The following is an 11,324-nucleotide window of genomic DNA, read 5'->3' on the forward strand; positions in this document are numbered from 1 at the left end:
TGACGTCGTTTTAATCGTACCGATAAATGACCTTTGTTATTATATATTTCTGGTATAAGTGTGTTTAAACATTGTTAACTCTAAAACTTTTATTATCCTTGCCTTTGTTTATGCATTGGAGCACATCTTAACTGTTTAACGTTTTACCAATGTTGGTAATAACCAGTTCCGGTTTCGGTAATTTAGGTATTTCCTAAATGGTAAACCAAATCAGTAAATTGGTTTACTGAAGTATAAATACGGCCGATAATTCAAATAAGTTTTCAGCACGTAAATCTCGCTAATTCCAAGCGATTGTAATAGAAGTATAGATACCAGTTACCAGACCAAGTAGTAACAAGGGACGAGGAGGAGACTAGGTCCGTATGTTAAATGTTAATTTCTTTACGGGTTACACTTAGAAAATAACTTCGTAAGTTAAACTTTATAACGAATCATTTGGTATCGAGTTTTACCATTTGCCGATTTCGTACTATAAATAGTAAACTTTCTGAGTATATTTTCCTGCTATCCATTTTCCTAAATTCGCAACAAAAAGGTTAATGAAATGTTTATTCATTAAATTGAACACTTTTAAGTTATTTGAATTATATATGTGTTGTTGATATTTAATGCATATTAAAGTTATATAAGTTGATTTTATTTAACGAGTCTGTTATTCATTCGAACATCGATACGGAGAGTTACCATACAAAACCATATTTTTTTACGGACCGAAAACTTATGCCCTTATCTACCCTTTATATCCAAGGTTATTACCTTACCAGAAGAACCAACCGCACCGGGGTGTATACGGAATTCCAGAGTACTACGCAACCAAAGGAAGAGTTACTGGATGTAAACTTTATTCCCTATTTATGACTGATATTACAAAAAAAAACATATTCTTATAGCATTAAACGAAGGCTCGACCGCTCGGTTTTCGTTACAGCTACCATACAAGGGTGTATACAGAATTCCAGAGTACCATGCCACCAAGGAAAGAGTGACTGGATGTAAACTTTATTCCCTATTTATGACTGATATTACAAAAACATATTCTTATAGCATTACACTAAGGCACGACCGCTCGGTTTTCGTTACAATGTTGCATAACTTATGGATAACATAACAAGATCGATTTGAAATTCGGGGTTATTATAATTCCCTCCTATATATATTTCTGGTAAAATACTTCTACAAATCTTATACCGACTAAGGATATCTATATTCCGGTTGTAAATATTTTTTTTATAGAAATAGTGATGATATAGATAGGATATTTTTAATTTGATATAAAACTTTTTATAGAACTATCGTAGCCAATATTAATGTAAACCATAAAATAAACTTTATGTGATTATTAGAATTTCATTGAAGTAGAATTATGTGAGTACAACATGTTAAGATGTGGTATTCCATAAAATTTTATCTCGCCAGAAAGTGATTTGTAGAAAGGATGGCAATTGTTCATTTTAAAGAGAAACACACATTATACATCAGGGGGATTAAGAATATTCATTACATGTAAGGGGATACAAGGTGTCCCTCTGCGGATGAAAATTGGGGTCATGCAGTCTGAAATAAGACTTTTCAAATATAACATGTATAAGGAATTCTCTAAATAATGAAATAAATGCGAATATTTGTACTTACAGAGATTTTAAGTTGGTAAGATTTTCGAAAGTGTCTTTCCTGATAAATGTCAGATTGTTTGATCTCAAACTTCTGAAAAATGTGTACAACATTAAGTTATCATAACCGAAGTATTTATATACGCTTATCTTTATACATGAAAGTATACTACATATACACAATAACAATTAACAAAATAAATATCAGATGCTAAGTATAATGGGCAAAAAGGAAAGTTCACTGTAAAAAACATTGTTTATATTTCGCTAAACAAATAAGTTCATCAGGCGCGTGCAGCCATCCAGGTAAAAAATCGGAGGCTGTAAAGAAATTTTTGCAGCTTTATGTACATAAAATTTCTTTACAACCTCCGATTTTTTACCTGGATGGCTGCACGCGCCTGATGAAGCTAATTTGTTTACCGAAATATTTCGTGAATATATAAAATATAACAACTATTTTTATAACACTCAGTAGTGTGTTAAATTTTCATTCTTAGGCATTTATATAATTTAATTTAGTAACTGCATCAGTTTATTTACAAACTGATCCACGCCTAGATAGATTGAATGTTGATTGTTGCTATTTTTAGACACTATATACATATATATATATATATATATATATATAATTCGTCTAAACAACAGCTCAACAATGTTTGATCTGTAAATTTGCGGAAGCAAATTTTTTGTTCTTCCCTGGCTAAGATTCAAACTCTAGCTACTGAGATATCGTGGCACCAAATCGCCTTGCACTATGCCTTTTATATCATGTACTGTGTTACGATGCTAGATAAAAACTGACGAGGAAAGGTAACACCCGGCCACCGAAAGCTTGATTTTTGACGAGCCTAGGTGGGCGAGTGGTTTAGCGCACCGGGCATAGTGCTAGGCGATTTGGGGCCACGATATCTCAGTAGCATGAGTTCGAATCCCGGCCAGGGAAGAACAAAATTTGCGGAATACAAATCTAGCATTGTTGTGCTGTTATTTAGACGAATTATATATACAGAATGTGTTTTCAGCCTTGTATCACCATCACTGGTTATCCGATGGATAAAATCTGTCGTAGAGTTGGCACTGGTTCAGACGTACTTATTATATACATGTATTTATACACAAGTCTAAATTGAAAACAACGTTCAAACCTGCAATTTTTATACGTGTGCATGCCAAACCAATTTCTTGGTAGAGGGGTCTAAATACAACACACACAACATTTTCCAAAAGACCAAAAACGTGTAAAAGTATATTTTAACAAAACGCATTTGACTAGCAGGTCGGACAACGGATGTTCTTAAACACTGCTGACTGCCATTGACGATTTCCAAATAAACGGATCACCTGATGTAACAAAATGGATCTATATATATATGTTGTATACAAGTTATCATTTTGTACAAATTATAATTTGTACAAAAAGTGCCTGTAAATTACAATTTGTACATAATGAGGCTTAATTTCAGTTATAACTCGTAGAATAATTTATTATATGGATATTGTGATAAAAAAGTGTTGCTACCCACTATAAAACATTTTCAATTCTATTTTTAAAGTCATACTGATTCATTTATATTGCCTTGAGGTTATAAATTGAACTCCTGTTCACTGGTCTTTCACATGGTCATTAACAAAAGTAAAAGTTAAGGTGTTAACAAAAATGCCTAGTATTGTTGATCAACAGGATAAATTTTATCAAGAAGTTCAGCAATTTGCTGAGAATAACACATGTAAGCACAGCCATCTTTATACTAGGGACAAATTGAATGAGTTAATTTCAAAAGTTAAAAATGCAAGAGAGGCATTGAAGAAAAGTGACCAAGACAGACATTTGCTAGAGAAATATGATGTTGAAAAGCTCATCATTGTATTGTTTTATATGACAAATATAGAAGAGAGTCTGAAATCGAATGTAAACATAAATCTATCCCAAATCCTGGAATTTTGATTGATTGATTGATTGTTGGTTGCTTAACGTCCAGTGGCAAATATTTCGTGCATGTTCATGACGATGTATCAAATTGATCATACTATGCATAATTGCATACAGATGATTGCAGTCACTATGGCACATCAATCTAAAATCGTAACTCTATATGATCACAGTAAATAAGGGTGTACAAGTATTATTTAAAGAACTTTAGGTCACAAAACAGACGACCATATGAGCTTAACTATTTCACAGATTTTCTTATATTTATATTATTTGAACAAGCATATCGCTGTTAGGGCTCTTAACATAATTATTTTTATAACAAAATACCAGTTTTGTGCCATACTCAAAATGGTTTAATTCTTACTTTCAGATGACACCATACTTTACTACTTATCCATTGAGGATATGTATGATATTTTATAAACAGCACACGTTGGGGTCGGTCATGGATGTCTCCATAAAACTAACAAAGAATCAAAAAAACATTTTGCTAACATTAGCCGGGAAGCAATACGCATATTTCATGTATTTACAACCAACTGTGAACAATGTATCTTGAAACGAAAACGTACTGACATATCAAAACTTGTTATTAAACCTATAATTTCTGCTGACTTCAAATGTAGAGGGCAGGTTGACCTTGTAGATCATTAATCTGTCCCATTTTAAATGCATAATGCACTATCAAGATCATCTTACCAAATTTAGCGTGCTTAGAGATCTGAAATCTAAGAGAGCTGCTGAAGTTGCTTATGAATTACTTGACATTTTTTTTCTCTTTGGTGCACCCCATATCCTCAAAAGCGATAATGGGACGGAGTTCACTGCACATATAATCACTGAACTGAAATCGTTATGGTCAGAATTAGTAATAGTTCATGGGCGACCAAGACATCCCCAACGTCAGGGGTCTGTAAAAAGAGCAAATGCAGACATTAAAGAAATGCTCATAAAAAATTGAGAATGGAAATGGGAAATGTGTCAAAGAGGCAACAACCCGACCAAAGAGCAGACAACAGCCGAAGGCCACCAATGGGTCTTCAATGCAGCGAGAAACTCCCGCACCCGGAGGCGTCTTTCATAGCATGGATGAATGAAAATGACACACAACAGTGGTCTGAACGTTTGCGCTTCGTGCAATTTCAGAAAAAAAGATCACATCACTGAGTAATTGATCAATCGCCTTATCATGCTCTGTTTGGTTTCACCAAAGATAGGTTTATATTCATCTTCTTTGCCCAAGGAACTTTTGCCAAATCTTAAATCCGAGGAAAATTTGGAAAAAGTGTTCAAAGAGTTTCAGAGTAGAACAGTGAAATTGAGATTGATGGTACGGATGAAATCACAGATGCTGAATCGGTACAATCAGAAAGAGAACCTAACGATTCTGTGACTGATAGTGAAACTGGATCAACTAGTACAATTCTTGAAGTGAAGAGCATTGTATATTATTGTATAGTATTGAAAATAGAGTTATCCGTGTGTTTCATATTGATTCATATTTAAAATTGAAATTATTTTTATCATTTGATCTGAAACTTATTCTATGTAAAATATTGTACAAGTTATAAGTGAAATTAGGCCTTATTATGTACAAATTATAATTTGTACAAAGTCAAAATACACAAATTATAATTTGTACAAAGTCAAAATACAAATTATAATTTGTACAACATGATAACTTGTACACAACTTGGTCGTCAATTTGCCGAACGCTTTGATTACGTTCGCGATTATGGGCCTATCTAGTCTTTTCTTATAATAATTGTTTTCAATAAAATTATTATTATTTATATATAATTATATAACTTATTATCTTTCTAATGCAATTAAATAAACGCTTGCAACTTGTTTAATGTTGATCTGTTAATTTTGTTATCATCTGAAAACAGATTTTGACTGTACAGCAGATTTTTTTAAAAATTCGATTTAAATGTAAACAAAAACCACTCCTTTACTTATTAAAACATAGTGGAGTGCAAATGGATTTGTATCTACCGCCTTTTTTAGTAGATATTGAAATAAGTCAAATGTATCGTATTTTACTGGATTGATTTTACCTGTTGCCAAACACACTTATATTTTTCACAATATATTCTAGAAACATCCTTAAAATGTTTTTATATTTTTAACACATGTTTGTTTTCATAATACAATCTGCAGTGTATACACATGGGTCGTCAATTTGCCGAAAGCTTTGATTGTGCAAAGGGCGATGATGATTACGTTCGCGATTATGGGACTATCTAGTCTTTTCTTATAATAATTGTTTTCAATAAAAGTATTATTAAACTCTGTCAAACGAACAGGGTCACCATTGGTTAAACTATTTGACGACTTAACTCCAGATAGTCGTAATTATTGATTACAGTAAACATATTCTGATTAACATTTAAATCTTGTTTTCATTTGCGTCTGGTTAAAAGCTATAACAATATATACATACAGAAGGTTAAGCGATGGTAGGTCTTGAAATGTTCCTTGCTGTATTGTTGTTAATTGATTTTGGTGCAATGCTCTGAAAAAAAATATCATACAGAAAACTAAAGTATGAGCAACACAAACAACATAAGCAGTTCATTAATGGTCAATACATGTGCATTAATTATTAGTATCTGTAAACAGGTCATCATACTTATCTTGTCACAATAATTTAGTTATTATAAATTCTTACAACGTACCATGTATACAAATTTTCTTTCTATATTTTCCACAATAAAAACCAGCTAATAATTACACTCTATGTTAATAGAATATTTTGATATTTCACAATAAACTAAATGCCTAACGCTTTAAATCGTATATGTCATTAGGATATTGTTTTTAATTCTAAAAAACACAATGAAATGAGATAAAGGGAGTTTACTTTGATTCAGACACATTGGAACGCAATTACAGAAATAAGAATATCACTACTTCATATACGTAATTTTTGGTCATGTTCAAACGAACAAGAACTATGTATATGCACAACGCTACTTAATTTCCGAAATCTAATACAACCTAAGACGATATACATGTACTCTTTCATTCTTGAGTTAAGAAGACACATTTGTGTTTTATCTTGAAAATGACCAAGTCATCTTGTTAAAGATACATTTATGTGCCGTGATAAGTATTCAAACACAACATACTAACTGAGGTTTAAACAGTTCTCTACCAAGTTTCGAACTTTTATTGCTCAGAAAACGAATATGTACATCAACCAAGAGATGACATACTAAAATATTTCTCCTACATGCACACATTTATGTTTGCAAATTTATCAGTTAAAGACGTCATGGACCATTTAATAAATATTTTCAAAGTAAACGAAATGTTGTCATTAAACATTTCAGTGTTGTAATGACATTTATTTACAAAATTATGTTAATCTTTTACAAAATAGAAAATCTTGCCAACGATTTTTTATCGGACAATGCTACATTATGATTGCAACATTATATATAGTGGCAATTGTTATTTATTACATACTGGTAGTTAAAAACTGCGGTTAATAGTTTTTATTTAAAGGTGTAGAATGGAAGTCTTCTTTCTTATATGAGTTTAGTTAATTGCTGATATTATCTAAACAAAAACACCAAGGAACTATATTTGTCTCAATAATTAGTGTTCTGTTCCAATGTTCATGTTGGCTAATCCATTTCAGTAAATAATTCCCTTTTTGAAAAACATTTGAAAAAAAAAACATATCTCTTATTTTTAGAAAACAAAAAGAACATGTTATCTCTATCGCACTTTTTTTATAGAAATATATCTAAAGTTTATACGTACTGTTAATATATGTCTGTTACCATTATGAAATCTGCAGTGTAACCATTTGGTTAATCGATGTAAATTTGCAGAACTCATAAATCATTTGAAATGCGATTACTTAAAAATTTGCAACTATCAAATCGTTTCGTAGAGTTATCATTTAAAAAAAAGATTATTAGTAAATCCAGTCAATTCAAACCGAACAGGTTCACAAATGGTCACACTATTCGACGACAGAAAATTAATTTACATTTTTTCCTCAATTGCTTTTTGATAAATATAGATTCTTACATTGATACCAGTTGATTATCGGATTTATCTAATCGAGATAGTTAAATTATCAATTTTAAAGTCCGAGCCTCGGCGAGGACCTTAAAATTGATAATTTAACTATCGAGATTGGATAAATCCGATAATCCACGAGTAACTATGTAAGAATCTGTTTCTCTAATGATTAAAAAATAAAATTTTTATTTTTTGTTAAACGAAAATCCCCTTCAAGTGCCTTCCACATTTCACAAAGTTTTCAATTTCATTAACACCTGTTAGCATATTTTGATTCATTCAGTTAGCTGATTAAGGTTATGAACCTTAAACTCATCTTATCATCTTCTGAGATCATCGGCAACCACACGTTGATTAATTTTTGTTTAAACAATGAGTGCTGAAAGGTATAAATTGTCAAAGAATTAGAGAAAATATTGTAACTATGTATACATACAGGCGGCCTAGTGCTGGTAGGTCTTGAAATGATCCTTGCTGTATTGTAGTTATTTGATTCCTGTATAAATACCTGAAACAAAACAATGATAATTTTTATGATAATTAACAGGATATGTTTAACCTTCCGAAGCACCTGATACTACCCCCAGTTTTGATGGGGTTCATGTTGCTAAGTCTTTGGTTTTTTATGTTATGTTTTGTGTACTGTATTTGTCTATTTGTCTTTTTCTTTATTAACCATGGCGTTGTCAATTTATTTTCGACTTAGGAGTTTGAATGTCCCGTTGGGATCCTTTGCCTCTCTTTTACATTGAACAATTTTTTTTATCACCATAGATAGATGTCGATTCATAAAATTTTGATAAATATCATATAGGGATTTAGACGCAGGTCGATTAACATCTTTCCGTATAGGCAACAGTAGTTTACAAATTTTCAACCAAGTGGCATTGACAGATTGTTTTCTAAAAATTTACTTAATCATTATAATGTTTCCAACATATGTACATATCAGCATTAAATATGATAAAAAATACCAAGAACTAACATAGTTAACAGACAATTCTACGGCTGGAATTGACAAGTGTAAATAAATCAATCTTTGTCACCAATGGTCAACGGCAGAACTTTAAAATATCGTAATCATTGATAATAGTAAAAAATACTCTGCCACAGATTAACCATAAATTTTGTTATCATTTGCTTCTTGAAAAACTATTGTAACAATGTACACATACAGTTCGTTTAGAGCTGGAAGGTCTTGAAATACTCCTTGCTGTATTGTAGTTATTTGATTTATGTGCAAATGCCTGAAACAAAATAATAGTTATGTTAAATCTATTTTACACTAAAGATATTGTTTACTATCATTGATAAATAGAGACTTCTAAAATATTGGTGTTACCCTGATGCCAATCAAAAAACAAAAATGAGTGTAGGCATGTATATATAATATATAAACATATGTATATATAAGCGTTTCTGGTTTTTTTATCATTGACAAGTTAGCTAAATATTTGTTTATAGTTGACTTTGATTGAAGAATTTGTTTAAGTGTATACATTTCAAATTATTCTCGGCAATCCCTGAGGTGTCTATTAAAGTCCTTATATGTATGTCGTTTGAGTTATAAAAACCTTAAGGAAACATGTCTAACCAGTGCAGTAGGAAGTAAAATCATATAAATACTGAACTCCGAGGAAAATTCAAAAAGGAAAGTCTCTAATCAAATGGCAAAATCAAAAGCTCAAACACATCAATCGAATGTGTGGTTGCATAATGAATAATGGAAAAGATGTCAAATGCTGCTTGCCAATTTACTGTTTTTATTCAGTCATCGACATTTTTCTGATAGAAGTAAGTATAGAGCCTAGGTGGTTGAGTGGTCTAGCGCGTCGGGGATAGTGCAAGGCGATTTGGTGTCACGATATCTCAGTAGCATGAGTTCGAATCCCAGCGAGGGAAGAACAAAACAATTTGGGAAAGCAAATTTACAGATCTAACATTGTTGGGCTGATGTTTAGACGAGTTGTATATACAGAATGTTCACAGCCATGTATCATCATCACTGCTGGTAATCCAATGGATAAATCTGTTGTACAGTTGTCACTGGTTCGGACTTACTTATAAATATAATTATTTCTGTGACTGTATCTTGCATTAATTTGTAGGATCCTTTACAATAGATATTTCAGCTGATATGTAACATTTCCATTTTCATGCCTTATATACTGTATGGCGACGCTAGATCAAAACTGACGAAGAAAGGTAACATCCTACCAGCGAAAGCTTTATTATTGACGACTAGGTGGTCGTGTGGTCTAGCGCGTCGGTTACAGTGCAGGCAATTTGTTGTCACGATATCTCAGTAGCATGAGTTCAAATCCCGGTGAGGGAAGAACAAAAAATTAGCAAGAGCAAATTTACAGATCTAACATTGTTGGTCTGATGTTTAGACGAGTTGTATATATATATATATATATATATATATATATATATATATGAGTCTAAAAGATTGTGTAACAATACCGATAAATAGATGGAAAACAAAACACCAAAAAGTGTTGCATATCATCGCACAAAGATGGAAAAACTGAACAGATGATATAAATTATACAATAATTGCAAATATTTCGGCTCAACAAATGGCCTTCCTCAGTGTTAAAAGTTTTAACAATACTGATATATAATGTATAAGGTGTAAACATAGATCAGTAATAATACAGGTAAGTTTTGGTCGATTGATTTTAATCCAAAATCCTGAATATCATAATATAAACATTAGACTGTAAATTTAATTATTTCTTTCTATTGATTCCATCTGGATGGAGGACACCCAAAACTTCTCCCGATTCTCTCTTTGCCTATTTTGCCATGTGCAATCCTGTTCGATCACAAGGATCTTCATGTGATCAAAATCTTTCAGATTGTGATCTGGTAACCTGAAGTGTTGGCTGACAGGAATATACGGTTTTTTTGTGAGGTCACTCCGGTGGCCATTAAGGTGTTTGTGAAATGGCTGCATAGATTCACCAACATATTGGAGACCACATATAGGACACTCAAGAACGTAAATCACGTTTGAGCTTTTGCAGTTGACATTGCAGAAGTTCTTGTATGTCTTTTCTGTGGTCTTACTGTGAAATGTTGTTGAATGCTGCAATTGGTTGCAACATTTGCAGCGCTTATCCCCACAAGGCTGGCAATTACCTACAGTTTGGTTAGGTTTGGAAAGGTCAGCACGGACAAGTATATTTCTCAGGCTGTTAGGTTGTTTGAAGGCAATCATGGGAGGCTCAGGAAAGATTTTGGATAACTTAGAATGTTTCTCGATTGCTGTCCAATGATCACAAATGGTCTTGAAACTATTTCTCAGGCATGGATGGTAGGTGAGCACACATGGGATTCTTTTACTTTTCTGTTTTTCTTTGTAAGTTAGCAGACTGCTTCTGGGGATGGATTCCGCTTTTCGAAAACTATTTTTGATGTTTTTGTGTTTATATCCCCTTCTTTTCAAATGTCCTTTGAGCTGCCCCAGCTATATATATATATATATATATATATATATTAGTTGATTTTAGTCTCTGATGCATGATTTTTTATTATTAATTGTTTTGGCTTTTAACTAGCTGTCAGTAACTGCGAGTACTCTCAAATCGTACTTTCTTGTTTATTTGACCTGTTGATACTAATTGTATTGCTTTTTTGTTATTTAATGTTATTCAGGGTTATATCTGGTCTATATACCAGCTTTGATAAGTGTTTGGTATTACTATAAATTTTCACTTCGTAGTATG

At 32.1% G+C, this 11,324-nt stretch overlaps 1 long non-coding RNA gene across 1 annotated transcript; it reads right to left on the reverse strand.

Annotated features, from left to right (window-relative positions):
* Positions 1–1,632: 1,632 nt before the first annotated feature.
* Positions 1,633–8,092, reverse strand: LOC127739377 (uncharacterized). Its single transcript, XR_008000422.1, has 3 exons — positions 8,027–8,092; positions 5,996–6,067; positions 1,633–1,707 (listed from the first exon to the last, which is right to left on the reverse strand). It is a non-coding gene; the product is annotated as an uncharacterized LOC127739377 (long non-coding RNA).
* Between the last annotated feature and the right edge of the window lie 3,232 nt (positions 8,093–11,324).

The sequence above is a fragment of the Mytilus californianus genome, unplaced genomic scaffold (genome assembly GCF_021869535.1).
Source record: "Mytilus californianus isolate M0D057914Y unplaced genomic scaffold, xbMytCali1.0.p SCAF_4, whole genome shotgun sequence".
Lineage (NCBI taxonomy): Eukaryota > Metazoa > Mollusca > Bivalvia > Mytilida > Mytilidae > Mytilus > Mytilus californianus.